The sequence below is a fragment of the Pongo abelii genome, chromosome 18, assembly GCF_028885655.2.
Source record: "Pongo abelii isolate AG06213 chromosome 18, NHGRI_mPonAbe1-v2.0_pri, whole genome shotgun sequence".
NCBI classification, from domain to species: Eukaryota; Metazoa; Chordata; class Mammalia; order Primates; family Hominidae; genus Pongo; species Pongo abelii.
Window position 1 is genome coordinate 86,987,526 of NC_072003.2, and position 24,477 is coordinate 87,012,002.

The 24,477-nt window shown below is 52.2% G+C and overlaps 2 long non-coding RNA genes across 2 annotated transcripts; both read left to right on the top strand.

Moving 5' to 3' along the window:
• The first annotated feature begins 1,076 nt into the window (after positions 1 to 1,076).
• LOC134760435 (uncharacterized) lies at positions 1,077 to 24,028 on the top strand. The gene is made up of 2 exons (XR_010137865.1): positions 1,077 to 1,644; positions 21,990 to 24,028. It is a non-coding gene; the product is annotated as an uncharacterized LOC134760435 (long non-coding RNA).
• On the top strand, positions 4,484 to 11,410 carry LOC129050866 (uncharacterized). The gene is made up of 3 exons (XR_008514742.2): positions 4,484 to 4,945; positions 6,017 to 6,212; positions 10,305 to 11,410. It is a non-coding gene; the product is annotated as an uncharacterized LOC129050866 (long non-coding RNA).
• Positions 24,029 to 24,477: the final 449 nt, after the last annotated feature.

Here is a 24,477-nt window from a genome sequence, read left to right on the forward strand (position 1 = left end):
GAATTGTAAGAGTATAAAATGAAAGAAAAACATTATATGCATATGTGTATAGTGTGAATATATATGAGTGTATGCATATACATGTGCATCCCATGCATATGATGTAAAAATATATATAGTGGCAAGCAGATCTGTAGGTATGATCTTAAGTTTGGAAATCAACCAATCAATACATTTATGTGGAGAGTTTTGAAAATCACGACCTGGCAGTCCACGCACCACGGGGCTCGCAGTGATGATTCCTGGGTCATGAGACAATGGCGGCTTCTTGCCCTCCCTCCTCACATTACACTTTCGATCTTCTGAATATTTTGCAGTGAGTATGTACGGCTCTCACCATAAGAAAAACAGCTATTTTGCAATAAATAAATAAATAAATAATGTTGCAAGGACAAGCAGTGTTTACGGGAATTACAGCATAACGTGCACTGATGCTTGATGGCACGACATGAGGTGGGAAAAGCAGTCCGGTGCCCGCTGTGAGTGTCTGTTTGGTGTGGTGATCAGTGAGGACATGTGTGAGGGGAAGCAGCCCCGCCTGGGATGGATCGGAGGATTTGGACTCCAATGGGGTGGAGGCCACGTGGGTGGTGATGCTTTTGTTCTTTCTCCACATTCCATGCACAAAACTAAACCAAACGGTGTTTGGTTTTTTTTGTTTTTTTTTTGAGACAGGGTCTCGCTCTGTCTCCTAGGCTGGAGTGTTGTGGCACAATCTCAGCTGACCGCAACCTTGACCTCCTGGGCTCAAGCAATCTTCCCATCTCAGTCTCCCAAGTAGCTGGGACCACAGGCATGCACCACCATGCCCGGCTACTGTTTGTATTTTTTGTAGAGATGGAGTTTTGCCATGTTGCTCAGGCTTGAACTCCTGGACTCAAGCGATCCTCCTGCCTCAGCCTCCCAAAGTGCTGGGATTACAGGTGTGAGTCACTGCACCTGATCCCAAATGAGCTTTTAAAGGAGAGCAGGAGGCTCAATGATTGGCCAAGGAGGAGGCTGGGCTCTGTTTCCAGGGAAGAGGAAGGGGTCAGGTCAGTTCTAGAGGCCAGTTCTCCCAGTTTACAACGGGGAAAGCCGCGGCCCAGAGGGCAGCTGTTGTTAATTAGCGCTGGTGCACTTTTCTCCCCCATCCCATGCAGGCTCTGCCACACTGCTCCCTTTTAGGACTGAATGTCCTACGATCCCCACCGAATGGAGAAGGACGCTAAAGGACTGGCCCCCGACCGCTCAGCCAGAAACAGGCTTTGAACCCTGCTGAACTCCGGTGGCACAGGCTGCGCGAGGCTTGCGTCTCCCCGGAAGGGCCGCTCCTCTCCGGTCAGCGAAATCTCCTCCCCGCCCAGGAATCTGGACGGCCCCTGCCATTTGCCTGGTTGTTCCCCTACCCGAGTGCCCTCGATTTTCCCCTCTGGCCCGGGCAGGAGCGGCAGGGCTGGATGCCAGGGCCCCAGGGGCAGGGAGGTGAGTGGGCAATGCTCCTTCCCCCGCGGGTAAGGCGGACACCCAGCCTCGGACCACATCACAGACGCCCAGGGCCCCAGCCACAGCTGGGATCACTCAGCTGGGTAATGTCTCCACTTCCCGGCCGGGCCAGAGCTTTTCCATCCTGCCAGGACTTTCAAGAAAACAGCTGTCTGGCTGGTGAGTAGAGGGGCCTGGCCCTGGGTGGCCTTCCTGGCTGGCTGGCTCCAGGGACTCAGCAGGCACAAAAACAGCCTCGCTTCTCCCCAGCTGCCAGCTCAAGGTCTGAGGGACCCTGACAGGCCTGTCTCCGGCTCCGGGCTGACCCTGCTTCCCTTCCAGGCTGAACAGAAAGCAAAACATCAGCCTGCTGGCCCGTGGGGGTTGGGAGGGGCGGGTGTCATTGCCCTCTAACAGCCTGGACATTCTTGCAGCCACTTGGGCTCAAGAGGTTTAAAAGTTCCCACTGCTTGGAGGACAAGGACAGGCCAAGAGTGTCTGCTGGTGCAGGCAGTGGATGTCTGATTCCCCCAGGAGCAGGGATTTCCGTGGGACTCATGGAGGACTTTGGGGGCCTGTGAACCTAGCAAGAAAAATTTATGTGCTTGTTTTCACCAACTTTTAACTCACACACACAGACCCTGGACTCAGGGGGATCAGTCAGCTGTGACTTTGCTGCTCACAGAGGCCTCGATAGGGAAACTGCAGCTAGTGTCCAGTCAGACATCTCATAGCAGCACTGTCTTTACCTCCTCTTCCAGGCAGGCACCGTGATCACCCCCACTTTACAGATGAGAAAAGCCAGGCTGGGGGATGTCATTACTCAGGGTCCCCAGCTTGTGAACCGCTATTCGAGCCCAGGTCCATCTGACCCCTTGGGGTTAATGCACTAAACCAAAATTGCAGGATTCCACAGCGGCTGACCGCCCCACACAGGCCCACCTCTAGCAGAGGAGATGGGATGGTTAGAGCAAGTTACTTAATGTGCTATAAGGAAACTCCTATCACTAAATCATCTAGGGCTATATATGTAACTGGTTTTGATTATAGTCTATGCATTTATTTATGCATTTAAAACATTATTCTGGGCAGGGATCCACAGGCTTCATTGGAATGGCAAAAGGATCCAAGGCATGAAAAGGGTTAAGAACCCTTGCTTTAGAACCTGCTGGTAAAATAATAATGAGGAGGTGGAAAATAGAGTACCGCTTCCATGAGGGCAGGGCCTGCCTGTCTCAGCACACTGCTCTCATTCTAGCATCTAAAGGAGCTCTTGGTCAGGAACAGCATCTGATTTCCCTAAGTTCACACCTTTTACCTGTTCCCACCTCACTATTCCCATCGGTACCATCGAGGCTGTTGTACAGAGTGCCCTGCAAATGCAGCCTCAAGACAAACCCTTCTGGTGAGGCTGCTGCCAGGACGATTCTCCCATATAAACCGTGCAGCAGCCATGCCCCTCAATAACCACCTATGGGAGAGGTGAGTTCCAGAGGGGTGTGCAGAAATGGCTCTGCGAAACCAGTCCAGGTGCAAATCCTGGCCCCATGATTCACTAGCTGGGTGACCTTGAGTGATTCCCCTAACCTTTCTGGCCCTTGTTTCCTTATCTGTAACATAGGATTCATCATAGAACAAGAAAAAATATTCCATATTTCCTTGATCATATATCTGTGCATTTGTTCACACACGCATCCAACCATTAGACCATTCACTCACCCATTCATCCATCTATCCAACCATCCATCCATCCAGCCAGCCAGCCAGCCAGCCAGCCAGCCATCCACTCACCCATCAATTCGTCCATTCACCCATCCATCCATTCACCCATCCATCCAGTTATCCATCCATTCATCCATCTACCCATCCATCCACCCATTCCTCCACCCACCCACCCATCAATTCATCCATCCATCCATCCATCCACCCATTCACCTATTCACCTGCCCATTATTCACCCATCCATCCATCTACTCATCCATCCATTCACCCATCCACCTACCCCCCCATGCATCCATTCACCCATCCATGTATTCATCTACTCATCCACCCATCCACCCATCACTCCATCTACCCATCCATTTTATTTTTCGATGTGTTTCAGAATACATACATTTCTCCCTAAATACTTCCACATGCAAATCATTACTCAGGCTTTAATATTTCAGAAACTTAATTTTACTTCTAGAAATTAAGGTGGCCAAGTCCTGCCTCCTTCTTGCCTGTCCCGACTCCCACCTGCCGCTCCAGGCTGAGATATCCTAGGGCAAGAACCGACAGGACCCCCTGAACTCCTCCCAGGCCCCTGGTTTCTGGAGACCCCTCTATGGAGGAGAATCTAAGGACAGCCTGAAGTTGGGCGGTGTGTGTGTGTTTCAGGGTGGGGGTTGCTCCTCCTGAAGCTCTTCAGTGACAGCCAAGTGCTTGCTTTTCCGGCTGTTGAGGCTTTTGCTTAACTTCCCCTGGGTGTCTCACCAGCTCTGGCACTGGTGCAAGCTCATCACCTTGGACAAGCTGCCTGTAGAGGTAGTGAGCTCGCCATCACTGGAAGTGGTTAAGCAAAGACTGAAAGAAGCTCTGGTGGGGGTGGGAGAATGTTGTAGGGAAAATTTAACCCAGAACAGGGTTAAACTACATCAGGGCTTCTCAGCTTCTGCACTGTTGATATTTTGGGCTGGATAACTCTGTTGTGGAGGCTGACCTGTGCACCGCAGGGCATCCTGCAATAGTTCTGGTCTCAATCCATTATATGCCAGTAGCACCCACCCCCTAAGCAAAATGACAACCCAAAATGCCTCCAGTCATCACCAAATGTTCCCTGGTGAGAACATCTGGACTAGAGGAAACCTATGGTCCCTTGGACCTTGAAATTCCACAGTTGATCCTGCTCCCCAGGGCACCTCCCTCCTCAGTCCCCTCTGTTCGCGGTTCCATGGCCTTTCCATTGCCATGGAAACTGGAATTGTCTTTGCCTCTTTTTCTTCCTTTGCCCACCCCATTTACGCATTCTTTCAACCAACAAAACCCCATGTGCTGGGCCCAGGGGACATGGATGCAAACAGCCCGTCTCCTCTTCTGGGGCTAGAGTAACAATGGTCTGACCTCCCTAAGCGGTTTGAGGATTAAGTGAGACTGACAATGCCAGGAAACGCGCCAAGCAAAATGCGAGCGCGCAGTGGACGTCGTCAGCTCTTAGAATTCTAAGCTCTGCAGAGGAGGGGGTCACCGGGCGATAGAAGAGTGGCCGGGTCTGGCTGGGGGACCCGGGGGCTGGGGGAGCAGAAACCTGGCCTGCCGTTGGAAGCAGGGTCTGCAGGGTAGAGGCGCCCTGGGCAGCGGGGCGCAGCAGGGGTGGGGTTGGCAGCAGCATGTGCATAGCCACAGAAAAGCCAGGGAGACAAGTACCCCAAAGCCCCAGAACCAGTCTTGGGGCTTGGTCCTCACCGCGGGGGCGCAATGCCCCTGGAGGGTTTTAAGAAGAGTGAGTGGCATATGGAAGGGGAGTAAGAAGGGGGCAGGAGTGGGGCCGAAAAGACTAGCAGGCAGGCAGTTTCAGCAGCCCGCGAACTAGGCCATGGGGACTGGACCCAGTGAGGGAGAAAGAGCCTGGGGGCGGAGCCAGGGTTTTGGAGGAGGAGCCAGACCTCCTGGGGTGGGGCCATGCCTAGGGGAGGAGCCATATCTCCTGGGGGTGGAACTAGGTCTCCTGGGGGTGTAGCCAGACCTCCTGGGGTGGGGCCATGCCTGGGGGAGGAGCCATATCTCCTGGGGGTGGAGCCAGGCCTCCTGGGGTGGGGCTAGGCTTGGGGGCAAAGTCAGGCTCCTGCAGAGGACCCACGTTCCCTGGGGTTGGAGCCATAACTTGGGGGAGAATCCAGATTTCCTTGAGGTAGAACTAGGTCTCCTGGGCCAGGCCTGGAGCAGAAGCCAGACCTCAAGGGGTGGAGCCAGGCCTCCTAGGGTGGAGCTAGGCCTCGGTGCGGAGCCAGGCTCCTACAGAGAACCCACCTCCCCTGAGGTTGGGGCCGTAACCGGGGAGAGAATCCAGATTTCCCTGAGGTGGAACTAGGTCTCCTGGGGATGGGGCCAAGCCTGGAGCAGGAGCCAGACCTCAAGGGGTGGGGCCAGGCCTCCTGGGGTGGTGCCTTGCTTGGGGATGAGGCCATGACTGTGAGAGGAGCCAGATCTCCTTGGGGTGGAACCCCGTCTCCTAGTGGTGGGGCTAGGACCGGAGCAGGTGCCAGGATCTTGGGGCTGGAGCTAGGCCTGGAGGAGAAGCCAGACCTCAAGGGGCAGGGCCAGGCCTTTGGGTGGGGCAGGACTCCTGGAGGTGGGGCCATGCTTGAGGGAGGAGCCAGTTGTCCCTTGGGCAGGGCCAAGTAGGGGTGGGGCCAGGCCTTCTGGGACCTAAGGGAGGTCCAGAGGGTGGGGCCAATCCTGGGGCGGGTCTACGCTTGGGGAGGGCCGAGCCCAGCCCTGGTTGGAGAAGGAAATCAAAAGGGACCCCTCCTTGCTGGCCTTCTGGCTGAGCCTCGGAGCCTGGTTTTCACAGGGCACCTTGGTCTTTCGTCAACATCTGTCCAAATAGTACCTTTAAAAATCATTGCCAAAGCGTTTGCTCCTAAGGATTGGAAACGACCATCGACAGGGGACGGGTTAAACCGATTAAGGTGACTGACACCGCGCAGTGATGCGCAGCCAGTGTAACTGCCCTGTGGAGGACGTCTAGGTGCGTCGTCTGGTAGAAGGTAGGAGGGCAGACAGCGTGGTCTGCATGCTCTATGCCACCATTTGGGCACAAAAGCAAAACAACATACAATCATGTGGTTATCTACGCATCCAGAATTTCTGGAAAGACCCCAAGAAAGTGGTCATATCGCTTGCCTCTAGGAAGCTGGGAGCGGGACAGGGCTGTGAGGGAGACGTCTCACTTTATTTTCACTTTATTCCTGAGCCAGCCGGGGCCGTGTGTGGCTGTGGACCACAGAACCAGACACAGCGCTCAGTGCGCTAAGGCGAGGGTTTCGTCCTGGGCTGGGTGGCATCCAGGCACAGGCAGTCCTGGCCAGGCAGCAGCTCCACTGGAACAGCAACCTCACCCACTCCTGTCCTCTTGACTGCAAAACGGTGGCTCCACCACCAAGGTCACGAGGCGTACCAGGCGGGAGGGAGAGCAGTGCACAGTACAGCCGAGGGAAAGGCTTTTCCAGAAGCCCCCAAACTGACCTGCAGGTCTCACTGGCAGCGCTGGGCAGATGGCCCTGCCAGCCACAGAGAAGGTCATTTCTCAGCGGCACCCTGGTGCGCCGGACAGAGCTGGAGTTCTATAGGAACGGAGCATGGAGCTGAGGCTGGCACCTTTGCACCTCAGGAAATTTGCACTCTGTAACCCAGTTCCCTGCCTAATAGATTCAACATCAGCCTAGGAACCATGTGAGAACGTGCCCAGGGGAGCCAACTGCTTGTCCCCCCATCCGCACCCCCAGCTCATGTCTGTGGCACGGCCTGGGTGCAGAACCCTCCCCCCCCACCGCCCCCTGTGGGAGCAGAGGCAGGCACGACTTGGTGGAAGGAGGTTTGAGGCAGCAGGGCCCTGCTTCCTGCTGACGGGAGGATGGGGGCTGTGCCAGGTGACAGGTGAGATGGCAGATGGTGGCAGAGGGGAGTGCCAGTCTGGGAAGTAATGAGGTAGCTCATTATCAGGCGATGTTTGTTTGTGGCCGAGAACTCAGCACCAGCCCAACTCAGCTCAGCCCAGGTTGGAGGCCTGCTGCTGCGCATTTAGAGAGCACAGCCCTGTCTGCATGCAGGGTCCTAGATGCCCCTCTGTAAAAGGTGCCTCCTGGTCAGCTGGAGATGTGCTTCAGATGCAGATCCTGGGCTCTGTTACCCAGAGACTAAAACCTGGTGGGTCAGAAGGGGTTCAGCAACCTGCATTTTTTTTTTTTTTTTTTGAGATGGAGTTTCGCTCTTGTTGCCCAGGCTGGAGTGCAATGGTGTGATCTCAGCTCACTGCGACCTCCATCTCCCAGGTTCAAGCAATTCTCCTGCCTCAGCCTCCCGAGTGGCTGGGATTACAGGCATGCGCCACCAGGCCCGGCTAATTTTGTATTTTTAGTGGAGACGGGGTTTCTCCATGTTGGTCAGGTTGGTATCAAACTCCCGACCTCAGGTGATCCGCCCGCCTTGGCCTCCAAGTGCTGGGATTACAGACATGAGCCACTGTGCCCGGCCTCAACCTGCATTTTTAGACAAGCTCCCAGGTGATTGGGATGCAGAAAGTCCCTGGCTTGACTACAGATTTATATCCAGATGCAGTTTCTTGGGCACCTCTATGGGTGGGCACAGCTCTACACCTGCTGCACACATTCGGTTCTGTTTGGTTCTCACTGGAGGATCGCTACCCATGAGGTCAAACTATCACCACCCCATTTCACAGACAAGGAAATGCAAGCCCAGAGAGGTGAAGTCCTGTGGTCTAGGTCACACAGCGCTTCTGGAGGAGCCTGCACCTGGCAGACAGCCTTGGCCTCCCGGGCCCACAAAGCCCTTGTAGCTGCTGTGTCCTCTTTGGTTTTTTTTTTTTTTTTTTTTTTTTTGAGGCAGAGTCTTGCTCTGTCACCGAAGCTGGAATGCAATGGAGTGATCTTGGCTGACTGCAACCTCTGCCTCCTGGGTTCAAGCAATTCTCCTGCCTCAGCCTCCTGAGTAGCTGGGATTACGGGCACGCGCCACCATGCCTGGCTACTTTTTGTATTTTTTAAGTAGAGACGGTGTTTCACCATTTTGGCTAGGCTGGTCTCAAGCTCCTGACCTGAAGTGATTTGCCCACCTCAGCCTCCTAAAGTGCTGGGATTACAGGCGTGAGCCACCACGCTTGGCCTGTCCTGTTTGGTCTTGCAACGTATTTGAAGGTCTGGTGCTGTTACCCGCCTTTAACAGACAGGGCAGACTGAGGCCTTAGGGGCTGGGTGACCACTCTGAGTTCTGGCCCTTTCAGGGAGTAGGTGTCTCTATTGGGGTTCTCCAGGGAGTAGGTGTCTCTATTGGGGTTCTCCAGAGAAACAGAACCAAAAGAGTGCATGTGTGTGCATGTGTGCACATGCGTGTGTGTGCATATGTGTGTGTGCGTGTGTGTGTAGAGGCATTTATTTTAGGGAATTGGCTCCAGTGATTGTGGAGGCTGACAAGTCCACAGTCTGCAGGGTGGGCCACCAGCCTGACAACCTGGGGAAGCATTGATTGATGTTGCAGCTCAAGTCCCAGGTCGTCTGCTGGCAGAATTCCTTCTTGCTTGGGGAATATCAGTTTTTTTGTTCTATGTTTTTTGTTCCACTGACTGGATGAGGCCCACGTTCTGGAGGGCGGCCTGCTTTACTGGAAGTCCACTGATCAAAATGTTCCTCTCATTCCAAAACACCCTCATGGAAACATCCAGAATAACATTTGACAAACATATAGGCACCATCACCCACCCAATTTGATGCATAAAATTGACCATCACAACACCCAGTAACTACTTGTTGAATGACTCAATGATCCTTCCCGGGGCCAGGCAAGGCCCAGTTCTGTTAGGGCAGATTCCTCGTTCACGAGCATGAACCCAGATCTGAAAAAGCTCCCTGTGGCCCGTGGCTAGCACCTGCCTAGCACCTGCCTGGGTGGCCGCCTCTTACTATGGCCTTAGTCCTGGGCTCTTACCTGCTCCCTGCTGGAGGAGACGAGTCCGGGCCAGGGCCAGCTTGACTCCTGCCCGCTGCTTCTGTACGCAGTCGTGCCCAGCCCTGCAGAGCATCTCCAGTTCCAGCCAGAATGCTGGTGGCCTCTCTGGAAGCGTGCCAGCTTGGTCCTCACAGGTGGTGGCCTCTGAACACCTACCACCACCTCCTGGGGAATTATGGAGACTTTTGTTTTTAGATATTGACCTTGAGCCTGCAGCTTGGCTTCTCTCTCTCATTACGTAACCTGCCACCTGGGGAGGGTTCCAAGGCTTGCTGTGCTGACCCCACCTTCCCATCTTTGGGGAGTACTTGGGACCCAGGTTACCTGTTGGCAAGTGGTGTCGCATGGGGGCTCTGGAGTCCAAGTCTGGCTGGAATCCCCACTCTGCATGGCAGGCTGAGCCTCCCTGGGCCTCAGTATCCTCAGCTATAAATGGAGAAAACACTAGGATCTGCTTCAAGGCTGCTGTGGGAATCAAAGGGAAGGAGGCAGGAACTGTCTGCCGCAGGCCTGGGGTGTAGAGGGCTGTCCATGAACTAAACGCTGCCACAGCCATCGGCATCCTCATCGTTGTGCGTGTGTGTGTGTGTGTGTGTGTGTGTGTGTCTGTGTGTGTCTGTGTGTGTCTGTGTGTAGGGGCATTTATTTTAAGGAATTGGCTCAAGTCCCGCCTTCCTCCCCGTCCCTCCCCTCAGGGGAAGGCTTTGGTGGGGAGGTGGTGTTCTGCCAGGGGCCATACAATCCACCCATCTTCTTGCTACCTGTCAGCAAGTGGCTCACCCTGCCACCACCCCAGGTGAGCTGTGGATTGAGGAACCCTAGTCCTGATCTCCCATCGGTGGTAGGAAGCCAGGCATCTGTATAGACCAAGAGCGGCAGCAGCCCAGCCCAGCTAAAGTGTGGCCTTTGGCAGAATGGTTCAAGTCTGGCTCTGCTCTCTGTGACTGGACAGGAAGCTTGGCTTCTTTGGACATCTGACTCCTCCATAAAATGAGGGTGGTGACAGCAATGCCTCCAGGACAGTGTCAAGAATGAAACGAGAGATTGTAGATGCTGAGGTTTGAATGTTTGTCCCCTCTGAAATGCATGTTAAAACTTTTTTCTTGTTTTTTTTTGAGATGGAGTTTCACTCTTGTTGCCCAGCCTGGAGTGCAATGGCACGATCTTGGCTCACCACAACCTCCGCCTCCTGGGTTCAAGCAATTCTCCTGCCTCAGCCTCCTGAGTAGCTGGGATTATAGGCATTCACCACCACATCCGGCTAATTTTTTTGTATTTTTAGTAGAGACAGGGTTTCTCCATGTTCGTCAGGCTAGCCTCGAACTCCCGAACTCAGGTGATCCACCCACCTCGGCCTCCCAAAGTGCTGGGATTACAGGCGTGAGCCACCGCGCCCAGCCTTCCATGTTGAAACTTAATCCCCAGTGCAGCCGTGTTGAGAGGTGGGGCCTTTAAGAGGTGATTGGGTCGTGAGGACTGTGCCATTCCTGGGTTAATGGGTTAATAGAGGAGTGAGTTCTCATAGAAGCGGACTGTGGCTTTATTCGAAAGACCTGAGCTTGCACACTCAGCCCCTGCACCAGGGGATGCTCTGCGCCACCTCGGGGTGCCACAGAGGGCTCCCACCGGCAAGAAGGCTCCCCCCAACCTTGAACTTCTCAGACTCCATATCTGTAAGAAATAAATTCCTTTGCTTTGTAAATTTCCCAGTTTCAGGTATTCTATTCTAAGTGACAGAACATGGACTAAAGCAGTAGGAAAGGGGCTTATCCTAGAGCCTGGCAGACAGTTAGGACCCTAAATAAAAATACACACCGAGGTGTTGTCAAGAGCGGCCTGTCCGTGAGGGGTCCGGGCCCTTCTTATACTGGGCTATGTGCCTGGCACTGCATTAACTTCTTTTTAAATAGGAAATTAACCATTTTTCCTATTTGAACGTGTGCATTTAGTGCATTCACAGAGTTGTTGCCACCATTACCAGTATTTAATTCCAGAACTTTTCATCATCCCACACGGAAGCTCTGTCCCCACGAGCAGTCCCTCCCTGTCCCCTCTCTTCCTTGGCCACCCCTCGTCGGCTTTTACCTGTGCTGGAGATTTCGTGTAAGTGGAATCACACTGTGTGAGCTTGTGTGTGTGGCCTTTTCCTCTTTGCACACGTTTTCATGGCCCATCCATGTTGTAGCGTGTTGATGCTTTGTTCCTTCTTACAGCTGAATAGTATTCCATCATATGGAGAGACCACAGCTTATCTGCTCATCCATTGAAGGTCATTGGGATGTTTTCTTTCATTAACTGCCAAAACATATTTCTTTTTATTTTATTTTATTTTATTTTGTTTTTTTGAGACATAGTCTTTCTCTGCTGCCCAGGCTGGAGTGCAGTGGTGCAATCTCGGTTCACTGCAACCTCCGCCTCTTGGGTTCAAATGATCCTTCTGCCTCAGCTTCCTGAATAGCTGGGATTACAGGTGTATGCCACCACGCCTAACTAATTTTCGTATTTTTGATAAAGACAGGCTTTCACCATGTTGGTCAGGCTGGTCTCCAACTTCTGATCTCGTGATCCACCTGCCTTGGCCTCTCAAAATGCTGGGATGACAGGCGTGAGCCACTGCACCCGGCCAATGTATTTCTACTATAGAGTTTGTTTGTTTGTTTGTTTGTTTTTGAGACGGAGTCTCGCTCTGTCACCCAGGCTGGAATGCAGTGGCTCAATCTTGGCTCACTGCAAGCTCCACCTCCCGGGTTCACACCATTCTCCTGCCTCGGCCTCCGAGTAGCTGGGACTACAGGCGTGCACCACCATGCCCGGCTAATTTTTTGTATTTTTAGTAGAGACGGGGTTTCACCGTGTTAGCTGGGATGGTCTCAATCTCCTGGCCTCATGATCTGCCCGCCTCGGCCTCCCAAAGTGCTGGAATGACAGGCGTGAGCCACCGCGCCCAGCTCTCTAATAGTAGAGTTTTAATGGAAGTGTGGCATACATGTGAGAATCTCATGAGTCATACATGCACCATGAGTTGAATTTACACAGGGTGAACACAGCCATGTAACAGCACCAGGTCAAGAAATAGAGCATTACCAGCCCCCAAGAAGCCCCTTTCACGTCCCCTACTAGACTGTCCACTCCCTGACAGTAACCAGTAATCTGCCCATTAATCAGCTTTATCTCTGAGATTAGGCCGGGCTCAGCGGTTCACGCCTGTAATCCCAACATTTTGGGAGGCCGAGGTGGGTGGATCACTTGAGGTCAGGAGTTCGAGACCAGCCTGGCCAACATGGTGAAACCCTGTCTCTACCAAAAATACAAAAATTAGCTGAGTGTGGTTGTATGTCCCTATAATCCCAGCTACTTGGGAGGCTGAGGCAAGAGAATTGCTTGAACCTGGGAGGTGGAGGTTGTAGTGAGCCGAGATTAAGCCTCTGCACTCCAGCCTGGGCGACAGAGCAAAACTTCATCTTAAAAAAAAAAAAAAAAAAAAAAAAGGCCGGGCACAGTGGCTCACGCCTATAATCCCAGCACTTTGGGAGGCTGAGGTGGGCGGATCACGAGGTCAGGAGATCGAGACCATCCTGGCTAACACGGTGAAACCCCGTCTCTACTAAAAATACAAAAAATTAGCCAGTCGTGGTGGCGGGCGCCTGTAGTCCCAGCTACTCCGGAGGCTGAGGCAGGAGAATGGTGTGAACCTGGGAGGTGGATCTTGCAGTGAGCCAAGATTGCGCCACTGCCCCCAGCCTGGGTGACAGAGCGAGACTCCGTCTCAAAAAAAAAAAAAAAAAGATTTCTCTCTGAGATTTCCGTAAGTGAAATTAGACAGCATGTGCTTTCTGTGTGCCTGGCTTCTTTCACTCATTGCCATGTTTGAGCAAGTCATGCATGCTGTTGCATGCTGTTTTAGCTCATTCATGTTCGTTGCTGCATAGTATTCCCTGATATTCCATGGTACAAATAGAGCAAATCAGTGTATTCATTTGTGTGGGTTGCTCCCAGGTTAGGGCTGACACCATTCATGCTGCTGTGAATATTCTTGCACATGCCTCTTGGTGGACAAATGCACTCACATCTGTTGAGTCCTGGGAGTGAGACCTGAAGTCATGGGCTGTGTGTGGTCACCTTTCATAGATGTTGCCAATTCTACAAAGTCCTGCAATTAAAGACCCTCTAGTTGTATGGGAGAGTTCCACTTGTTCTACATTCTTGCCTTCCATTAACTTTTGTTTTTGTTTTTAACTGTTTTATGGAAATACAATTCACATACTATACAATTCATCCATTTAAAGTTTTTTTAAAGAGCAGTTAGTGGATTCATGGGGTTGTGCAGCCATCACCACCGTCAGTTTTGGAACATTTTCATTACTCCTGAACCCCTACCTGTCAATCCCCAATCCTTCCATCCCTCAGCGCTTGGGTTTTCTGTGTCTATGATTCGGGCATTTCATACAAATTGAATCATGCAATATTTGTCTTTGGTTTGGCTTCTTTTACCCAGCATGATGTTTTCAAGGTTCATCCACATTGTAGCATGTGTCAGGATCCGTTCCTTTTCATGGCTGAGTAATATTCCATCACATGGATAGACCACGTTTTGTTTAACCATTTATCATTTGATGGGCATTTGGGTTGCTTCCACCTTTTAGCTACTGTGAGCACGGCTTCTGTGAACATTCACCTGCAAGCTTTTATATGGACGGACGTTTTCCATTTCCTTGGGTAGATACCTAGTGCGGCAGGGGGCACAAAAGGTGATAACTCTAGGTTAAACTGTTTGAGGAACTGCCAGACTGCTTTCCATGGCAGTTGCGCTATTTCACATCCTCACCAGAGCTGTCTGTGCCCACGAAAACATGCCGCTCCTCCACACAGCGCTGAGCACGGGCAAACCTCACAGGGCTTGGCATCTTCTTGCTGGGGGGCGGGAGGGGACGAGGTAGTATCTGCTTCGATGATGGGGTCGGCACCTGGGCAGTGTCTAGTGTCTGCTTTGATGATGGGGTCAGCATCTGGGCAGTGTCCAGGACACCCTTGCTGGTCTGGCACGAATGCTGTGGCCACGGCGGCGTCTCAAGGTGGCATCCTGCCCAGAGTCCCCAGCGGTACCTGCTGCCCACAGCCTCGGGCCCCTCACTGTGAACTGTCACGTTCCCTGGTTGGCAGGAGTCTCCGGGGAAGAACAATTGGTGTGAACTCCCTGTGCGGGGCGGGGGCTGGGCGCGGGGAAGTCTCATCATTTCTAGGGAATTTCACAGAGGCCGCCCAATGGGCTGTTCCAGGGCCATGTGTGCCCAAAGCCCACTCCAGCCACTTGGAGAAGGGGCCTCAGACAGCCCTTTGTCTTTAGTCTCTTGTAATCCAGAGAGTTCCCTTTGGAGTGGAGAAGTTCCCCAGAACAAGAGGAGGGGGTTCTGGGTCCTGCTTGTGAGAACACAGAAGCTCCTAGGGGTGAAACTCCTATGGGCAACGCCCCTTAGATAAACACACAGAGGAGGCCACACAGCCTCACAGCCAGCAGCAGTCATGGAGCTTGGTGTCAAACACTGGATGCTGGGGGCAGGACAGGCCACGTGGACGTGCCAGCACAGTCTCCTGCCCAAAGAGGAGACCCTCAAAGGGAGCTCCCAGGGCTGCCCACTGACCTTCTGGCCCGAGCCCTGCATTCCTTGCTCTGACAAGGCCTGGGAGTTCCAGAGCCTGCCCCTCACTCCCGAGTGACCTTGGGCAAGTCCCTCCCCATCCTGGGTCTCTGCATGCCCATCAGCGGGGCACAGGGTACACCTAGCAATGCCCAGGGCTCTCCCTGCCCTGAGCTCTCTGGGGAAGCTGGGATGAACCACAAAGCAACCAGCTCTTTTGGGTAAAAATCCTCCAGGCTCATTTGCCGGGTGGTGGCTGTCCCTGAGGCCATGTGAGTCTATATTCCAGAGCCCAGGAACGCCTGATGGTGGAGGCCAGCCACCCTGGCAGGAGACTGCCCCATGTCCACGGAGCCCTTGGGCCTCCCAGTGGTGAGGAGGGAGAAGGAACAGCTGCTGGAAAATGCCAGACGTCTTCATTGTGATCGGCATGAGGGTTTGCTCCAAGCACAGAGACTGGTTCTCCTTCCCTCCTTTATTTGCTCAGCTTTGAGCTCACGGACTGACACTTACCAGGAGTTTAACAAATATTTATCGAGTGAATGAATTCATTCATTTGCTTATTCAATCAAGAAGACTGAAATCTTACAGTCAGAAGCTGCAGCCACAAAGGCAGCCCAAAGCTTGTTTATTAAATGCCGGCTGTGGTGGCCGTGTCCTGCCAGCATGGTCTGGTGTGGCCTCCATGGTGCCCTCGGGAGGGGGTGACAATATAGCACAAGGTGCTCACAGCTCCTGGGATGGCTTCACCTGGAGGCTGGGGAGGCAGGGTGGGAAAGATGAGCACCGTCATCACATGAGGGTGACTCCTGCCCAGTGACAGAGGCAAGGCTGATGGGAAGAGTGCTGGGCGAGGGGCCGCCTTTTCCTCACCTGAATGCCGTTCACACCCGGCTTCATTTTTCTTCTGAGTCACACTCTTGGGCCTGGACGAGGCCATCTATTACTGGAGTTTTAAGCTGCTTTGTGAACCACAGGACAGCTGGCCGCTTGGTGAGGCCTGTTCCACCCTAGGGGCCTCGTGGTGGGGAGTGGGCAGGATTTTTAAAATCTAACCAGAGGTGACAAGCAGAGCAGCCCCAGCAGAGGGAAGATGAATGAGGCAGGGGCCGGGGGACGTCCTGGGAAGCCCAGATCCAGGTCATTTTTTGGCTGAGACCCACCGTGGTGCTGTGCTGGGCCAGGAAAGACCCATGACTGCTCAAGGCCATTTTAATGCCCTCAGTTCTTTTCCTTTTTTGGGATGGAGTCTCACTCCATCACCCAGGCTGGAGTGCAGTGACAGAGTGCAGGAGAGGCTCGGCTCCCTGCAGCCTCCGCCTTCCGGGTTCAAGCAATTCTCCTGCCTCAGCCTCTCGAGTAACTGGGATTACAAGCACCTGCCACCACGCCTGGCTAATTTTTGTATTTTTAGTAGAGACGGGGGTTTCACCATGTTGGCCAGTCTGGTTTTGAACTAACCTCAAGTGATCCACCTGCCTCAGCCTCGCAAAGTGTTGGGATTACAAGCGTGAGCCACCGCGCCCGGCCGATGCCTTCAGTTCTATATTTGTGCACCTCGCACTCTGAGATCTCTTTCTCCAGCAGCTTCCTACCTGACTGATGAGGCCCTGATCCTCACACGGCCTCCAGGCTTCTGGCCTTGCCCCCGACCTCCTACCAGCAATAATCACAACCCCACTGGGGCTCATGGACAGTGCACGGCCTGTAAGTAAGGCACAGGCAGGAGCACATGCAAACTTCACAGGGAGGCCTGTAAATTAGATTCTTGGAAGCTATGCTTTTCGAATAAGGAAACAAGCTCAGAGAGGCTGAGTGTCTCTCTGAGGTCCCACAGGTGCAGATGGTGGAGCTGGGACTTAACCCGGAGTCCTGTTCCAGAGCTCTGCCCTCGCTCCTGTTACAGGTGTAGCCCCCAGGCATGGCCCTGCTGCCTGGGCTGGGGTCTGCCCAACTCTTCTGGTTCCCACCCACACTCCCCTCCCCAGGAAGATGCCCCTGAGAAGTCAGCCCACCTGGTTCTCTGCAGTCTCCGGCGCACCTGCCCCCTAACCTTCAGCCAGGTCCTGCCTCTAGGATCAGGTGAGAAAGCTGTCCACAACCAGTGTATCTAGGACCAAACTTCATTGTACACAGAAACGTGCACTGTACAGGTTTACTCCATCAGTTACCAGGAATGCAAGGATTTTGCCGATGGAGGGGAGACTGCATTGTGTTCAGAACTTTGGTTCAGAACAGAGCTTTTCGCATTTTGGAAAACCACATCCCCAGTGGCCAAGCGGGGTAAGGTAGGTGAGTGCTCCAGGTGCTGCACTGGGGCTGGGCGCCACCATTTGCTGTCATGCCCACTGTGGGCCACCGTGGCAAGCAGATGACAGCCCTGTTCTCTCTTCCCTGGGGAGGCATGGAAACCCCATTATTTTATATTTATGTTTATTCCTTTCTGATCAGCTGCGTGTAACAGTGGGGGCATTACGTGGAGTTGAAGAAGGTGTTTTGTAGGTTTCCGTGCATTTCGTTTCAGGATAGCAATGGACATGTAAAATTATTTGCTGTAAAGAAGGAGGTTGACCCCGTCTCTACTAAAAATATAAAAAATTAGCTGGGCGTGGTGGCGGGCACCTGTAGTCCCAGCTACTCGGGAGGCTGAGGCAGGAGAATGGCGTGAACCCGGGAGGCGGAGCTTGCGGTGAGCCAAGATGCGCCACTGCACTCCAGCCTGGGTGACAGAGGAGTGAGACTGTCTCAAAAAAAAAAAAAAAAAAAAAGAAGGAGGATGATCTGTTGGGTTGAATGAACACTACCAGCTGGGCAGATGCACCCTTGGGGATGGTTGAATGCTTTTAAATTTTTTTTTAGCTCAGCCACTGCTTTTTTTTTTTTTTAAAGCTTTATTGAGATATAATTAATATACTGAAATCTGGCCAGGTACAGTGACTCACGCCTGTAATCCTAGCACTTTGAGAGAAGCCAAGGTGGGTGGATCACTTGAGATCAGGAGTTCGAGAACAGCCTGGCCAACATGGCGAAACCCTGTCTCTACAAAAAAATACAAAAATTAGCTGGGTGCGATGGCACGCCCCTGTGATCCCAGCTACTCGGGAGGTTGAGGCATGAGAATTGCTTGAGCCTGGGAAGCGGAGGTTGCAGTGAGACAAGATCATGCCACTGCACTCCAGCCTGGGCAACAGAGCAAGACTCTGTCTTAAAAAAAAAATCTGTACATATTTAATGCGTAATTTGATGAGTTTGGACATAGGCAAACAGCCATGATACCAACACCATGATCAGGGAAATCAACGCATCCAGCACCTCCAGAACACTCCCCATGTCCCCATTATTTGTGGTAAGAACACAGTGTGAGACCTGTCCTCAAAGTCTTTTTTATTTTTGAGACAGAGTCTCGCTCTGTTGCCCAGGCTGGAGTGTAGTGGCGTGATCTTGGTTCACTGCAACCTCCGCCTCCAGGGTTCAAGTGATTCTCCTGCCTCAGCCTCCTGAGTAGCTGGGATTACAGGTGCCCGCCACCACGCCCGGCTGACTTTTGTATTTTAGAGACACGGATTCACCATGTTGGCCAGGCTGGTCTCGAACTCCTGACCTCAGGTGATCCGCCTGCCTCGGCCTCCCAAAGTGCTGGGATTACAGGTGTGAGCCACCATGCCCGGCCTATTTTTTATTTTTATTTTATTTTATTTTGAGACAGTGTCTCACTCTGTCACACAGGCTGGAGTACAGTGGTGCATTCATAGCTCACTGCAGCCTCAAACTCCCGGGCTCAAGTGATCCTCCCACCTCAGCCTCCCAAGTAGCTGGGACCACAGGTGCGTGCCACTACACTGGGCTAATTCTTAATTTTTTTTGTAGAGACGGAGTCTCACTATGTTACTGTCTTGAGCTCCTGGCTTCAAGCGATCCTCCTGCCTCTGCGTGAACGACGGCACCCAGCCCCCAGTGATGTTTTTATGTGATTTCTTAAAATTAGGATCCACATATTCTCCACGCCGTGCATCTTGTGGTTCTGTTGCTTTTCGCTCCCCAGCCCCTTCGCCGCTTCCCTAGCCCGCCCCACCCTAAGACAGCAGGGACACTCACTTTCCCGTGCAAAGTGGCCTTCCCATCTCCCATCTGTGCATCCAACCAAGATTCGAGGAGCAGCCACCTCGTGCTAAGGAGTGGGGTACATTCCTGAGGATGACCCTGGTCCCTGCCGTGTGGACAGCAGAGTCTAGAGGAGGAGAGAGCAGAGACAAGCATTAGAAAAAGAGTGGCTGATCGCTCCAGACTCTGCTGAGAGGCAGGAGCCTCCCCCTGCCTGCTCCTGCCTGCTCCCTCCTCCCTGCACTGATCCCTTCCTCCTGCCCCCAGTGGGCCGCCTGGTTAATTACCGCTGCCTCCCAGCTTCTCCAGCTCCCACACCTCCAACTCCCCAGCCTAAGGGAGGAGCCTCCCTGGTCCCCTTCCTGAATGATATTTACATGCCAGCCACGCTCCGCTCCAGAAAGAGGAGGACTGTGGCAATTTCCTTTTTATCAATGAGGCTCAGAGAAGTCGATAACCTACCCAGAGTCACCCAGAAATGAACCTCTGGAGGCAGGATTCAAACCCAGCAGGGCCTCAGGGTCACACTGTTTTTTCCCCTAGGGTTGAGAGAGCGGGATCCAGGTGGACACTGGAGTTCCTCCGAGCTTAGATGAGCTGTATCAGGGTTCGGCAAACCACATCCCTTGGGCCAAATCCCACTGCAGCCTGCTTTTGTAAATAAAGTTTTATTGGAACACAGCCACACCTGTGCATTGACATATTACTTAGGCTCTTCTGTTTCTCCAATGGCAGAGCCCAGGGGTTGCAACACAGACCATTTGTGCAAAAGCCAAAAATCTTCACTATCCAGCCCTTACAGGAAAAGTTGGCCAAACCCTGTGCTACATGTTTAGCAGGACAAAGAGAAAGAAACCTGCAGGAGCCTCTCTTCCCCCAGCCTAAATTATTTACAATTTAAATTTAAAGCCACTTTCATTTAGTAGCCTATTCTTGAACTGGCTCTGAAAAGGATTCCTTGTTCTGGAAGGCAGACAGTGTGAGACTGTAGAGGTGAGAGTGAAAATCTTAAGGCCCGTGTCTGAATTCTAAGGATATACTTCCAAATCTGTGTGCATTCCCTGCATGAACTATTCAATTTAAATTTTTAAAAAGAGGAAGAAAATAGCCATCTCCATGGTTTTTCCTTCTCATTGCTCCAATTCCATAACAACAAGCCCTCCAGCAAGCCTCAATTTATTCAAATTCCCAAGCTGGGTTTGGAGGGGCGGGAGACAGAAATCCTGTCCCCCAGATCAAATCATGCTGTCACCAGAATGGGCTTGGTATTTTTTTCCAGCGAGTGTCTTGGTTTGTGTGAGGACAGATGATGGTGTCACGCCCACGCTGGGTATGACAGGGGAGAGGAGTCCGCGGGGGGGAGCCGGGGGACTGCCCGCTTCCTCGAAGCCTGGACTCATAAGGAGGCGTTCCCTGGTATCAACGAGCCTCTCCGAGCAACTGCCTGCCCACAGCCGGCAGGAATCAGTCCTGGCCAGTGAGTGCGTGAATTTCCCTGGGCTGCCATAACAAACGCCACAGCCGGGGGCTTAAGCTACAGGAATCATTCTCTCACTCTGGAGGCCAGAAGGCTGCGATCAAGGCATGGGCAGGGCTGGTTCCTTCCCAGGCCAGTGAGGGGGCACCTGGTCCAGGCCGTGCTCTTCGGCTTGTAGCCTGCACCTTCCCTCTCTGTTTCTTCACATCATCTTCTCTTAGGGCATGTCTGTGTCCAAATTTCCCCTTTTTATAAACACCCTGGTCATATGGGATTACAGCCCACCCTAATGACCTCATTTTAATTTGATCACCTCCCTGTCACCAAATAAAGTCACATTCAGAGGTACAGGGGTTATGACTTGGGGGAGTTCATATGATAGCTTCCCCCATGTCAGGGAGTGGACAGCGGGCTGGTCGGGTGGATGACGGAGCTGGGTGCGGAAAGCTTTGGTGGGGGTGACCCACAGAGCAGGTGCGAGCAACAGTGTGGGCGATGATGGCCCCCACCCTCATGACCACCGGACCCCATCTCTTTTTTTGTTTTTTTTTTTTTTGAGACGGAGTCTCGCTCTGTCACCCAGACTGGAGTGCAGTGGTGCGATCTCGGCTCACTGCAACCTCCACCTCCCGGGTTCAAGTGATTCTCCTGCCTCAGCCTCCTGAGTAGGTGGGATTACAGGCATGCACCACCACTCCCGGCTAATTTTTGTATTTTTAGTAGAGACGGGGTTTCACCATGTTGGCCAGGCTGGTTTTGAACTCCTAACCTCAAGTGATCCGCCTGCCTTGGCCTCCTTGGGATCCTCTGCCTCCCCCAAAGTGCTGGGATTACAGGCATAAGCCACCACGCCCGGCCTCTTTCTCCAATCCCAGCCTTCTGGACTCGGCGTCACCATGGGCATCTATGGGCAGGCAGCCTGTGGGGGTGAACACAGTGATTCATGCTGCCTGTCCCAATATGCCAACAGCGCCCTGGGAGGAATGGCTGGTGTTGCAGTTGAACCCCTGCAAGGCAGCCATTAGCATCTCGTGTTCCCTAGGTAAGAGCAGGTACCCTCTCCCACTCATCCACGGAGGGTCTTGTGGCCTCCCAGCTGAATGGGGGCTTACCCCTCCCACCCCTCAGTGAGGCACAGACTGCACCTGAACGAACCTGTCCTCCACACCCTGGCACCAGCCACCCCTCCTCAGCTTTTAAAATACTTTAAAAAGCAGTTATCAAGAAATACTGATCAGGCCAGACACAGTGGCCCACACCTGCAATCCCAGCACTTTGGGAGGCCAAGACAGGTGGATCACTTAAGGTCAGGAGTTTGAGACCAGCCTGGCCAACATGGTGAAACCACATCTCTACCAAAAATATTTTTAAAATTAGCCAAGCGTGGTGGCACGTGCCTGTAATCTCAGCTACTCAGGAGGCTGAGGCAGGAGAATCACTTGAACCCGGGAGGCGGAGGTTGCAGTGAGCCGAGATGGTGCCACTGCAGTCCAGCCTGGGTGACAGAGTGAGACTCCGTCTCAAAAAAATAAAATAAATAAGTACATGAATCACACTAATCAGAATTTCTTGTGTTCCACATTTCACAGATGTTTTCACACACAGCCCTCAGAAGCCCCGTGAGGAAGGCGCTGTGGGCAGAATGCTCAGAGATGGGAAGTCACTGCCCAAGGCCACACCACACAGCTGAGACCTAAACAGAGTGCTGAGACCTAAACGCTGGATATCTCCAGGGCTGTCCCATTGATATCTTTCTTTTCTTTTTTTTTTTTTTAATTATACTTTAAGTTCTAGGGTACATGCGCACAACGTGCAGGTTTGTTACATATGTATACATGTGCCATGTTGGTGTGCTGCACCCATTAACTTGTCATTTACATTAGGTATATCTCCTAATGCTTTCCCTCCCCCCTCCCCCCGATATCTTTCAATAACATGTGCACAGAGACAGCTGTCAGTGGGGACACTGCCTGGATGCCGCCTGAACACTGCCTGGATGGAGGACAGCTAGTTTGGCGTTCGCTTCAGAATCATCTGGGGGAGGGACAATGGGAGTATGGAGGAGGGAAGATGGCTCCCAGGTGGAAGCTGGTGATGGGCCCCAGGTGGGCACCCCAGGGCACCCTAGGTGAGCACAAGGGGTTCATTACACTCTGCCTTCTTAGGTAGATGCGTGTTTGTCATTTTCCATAGTAAATGGTTTTTTTTTCAATGATCTTGAGTAAGTATATGAGATAGCGTTAAATATAAGGCAAGGCTTCCCTCCACTCCCAAAACAGATCCCTTTCAACAGGGGATGTGGTGGATGTGGTGGAGCTAACACAAGAACACAAGACTGGCCATGTAGGAGAATCGCTTAAACCCGGGAGGCGGTGGTTGCAGTGAGCTGAGATGGTGCCATTGCACCCCAGCCTGGGCGACAAGAGGGGAACGTCGTCTCAAAAAAAAAAAAAAAAAAAAAGGGACTGGCTGTGTATCGATCATTATGGAAGTTCAGTGGTGGGTACATGAGTGTTTTTTTTTGTTTGTTTGTTTTTTGTTTTTGTTTTTGTTTTTTGAGATGGAGTCTTGCTCTGTTGCCCAGGCTGGAGTACAATGGCACCACCTCAGCTCACTGCAACCTCCACCTCCCAGGTTCAAGTGATTCTCCTGCGTCAGCCTCCCGAGTTGCTGGGATTACAGGTGTGCACCACCACACTGGGCTAATTTTTGTATTTTTAGTAGAGACGGGGTTTCACCATCTTGGCCAGGCTGGTCTCGAACTCCCGACCTCAGGCGATCTGCCCACCTCGGGCTCCCAAATTGCTGGGATTACAGGCGTGAGCCACCGCACCCGGCCATGGGTGTTTATTATACTACTGACCCTACCCTTTTATGGGCTTGCAAATCTCCAAAATAAAAATGAAATAATCATAAAAACAAACTATATCAGTTTAAAAAGAAAGTCATCTAATAATTGAGTCTTTACAGGTTAGTCTTTTAATGATTTCACTTTGCACAACCAAGTATTGTTTGGGGAAGACACCTTGTTCTGAAACAACCTCATATGAGGCTCTACTAAGAAATTCTGAGAGGAGAAACAGAGGGAAGCAACAACAAAGGAGGCAAAAACAAAACAAAACAAAACAACAACAAAAAACCACCCCACAGATTCAGCAGCTGTTCCTGGGGGAGGACCTCCCAGTGTAGATGTTGACATGAATAAGCCTTTTAAAGATATCTTTAAAAATAAACACTGGGCCAGGCATGGTGGCTCACCCCTGTAATCCCAGCACTTTGGGAGGCTTAGGCAGGAAGATCACTTGATCCCTGGTGTTTAAGACTAGCCTGAGCAACACAGCAAGACCTCTCTACAAAAAATAAAAATAAATTAGCTGGGCATGGTGGTGGGCAGCGGTAGTCCTAGCTACTCAGGAGACTGAGGCAAGAGAATCACTTGAGCCCAGGAGGTCAAGGCTACAGGGAACCATGATTGTACCACTGCCTCCAGCCTGGGTGACAGAGTAAGACCCTGTCTTGAAAAAAAAAAAAAAAAAAAAAGAAAGAAAGAAAGAAAGGAAAAAGGAAAGAAAAGAAAAAAAAGAAACACTGGTTGTGAGGAGCAGAACTCAAGCCTACAAGTCAAAAAGCAGGGGTCGCTGGTTGAGGGGGGGGTGCGGCGGGTGCGGAATAAAACCTGTCGTAATTTTTTTTTTTCCAGAGACAAAGTCTCGCTCTGTTGCCCAGGCTGGAGTGCAGTGGCGCGATCTTGGCTCACTGCAACCTCTGCCTCCCAGGTTCAAGAGATCTTCCCACCTCAGCCTCCCATGTAGCTGGGACTACAGGTGCATGCCACCATGCCCAGCTAATTTTTATATTTTTTATAGAAACTAGGTTTCACCATGTTGGCCAGGCTGGTCTCAAAATCCCAAGCTCAAGTGATCTGCCCACCTTGGCCTCCTAAAGTGCTGGGATTACAGGCATGAGCCCCGTGCCTGGCAGAGAGTTGTGTCTTGATAAAATGACCCTCAACGGTGCCCCGAGTGGATTAAAATCTCAAAGAACTCAGAAGTGAAAAGAAGATGATGTGCTTCGGAA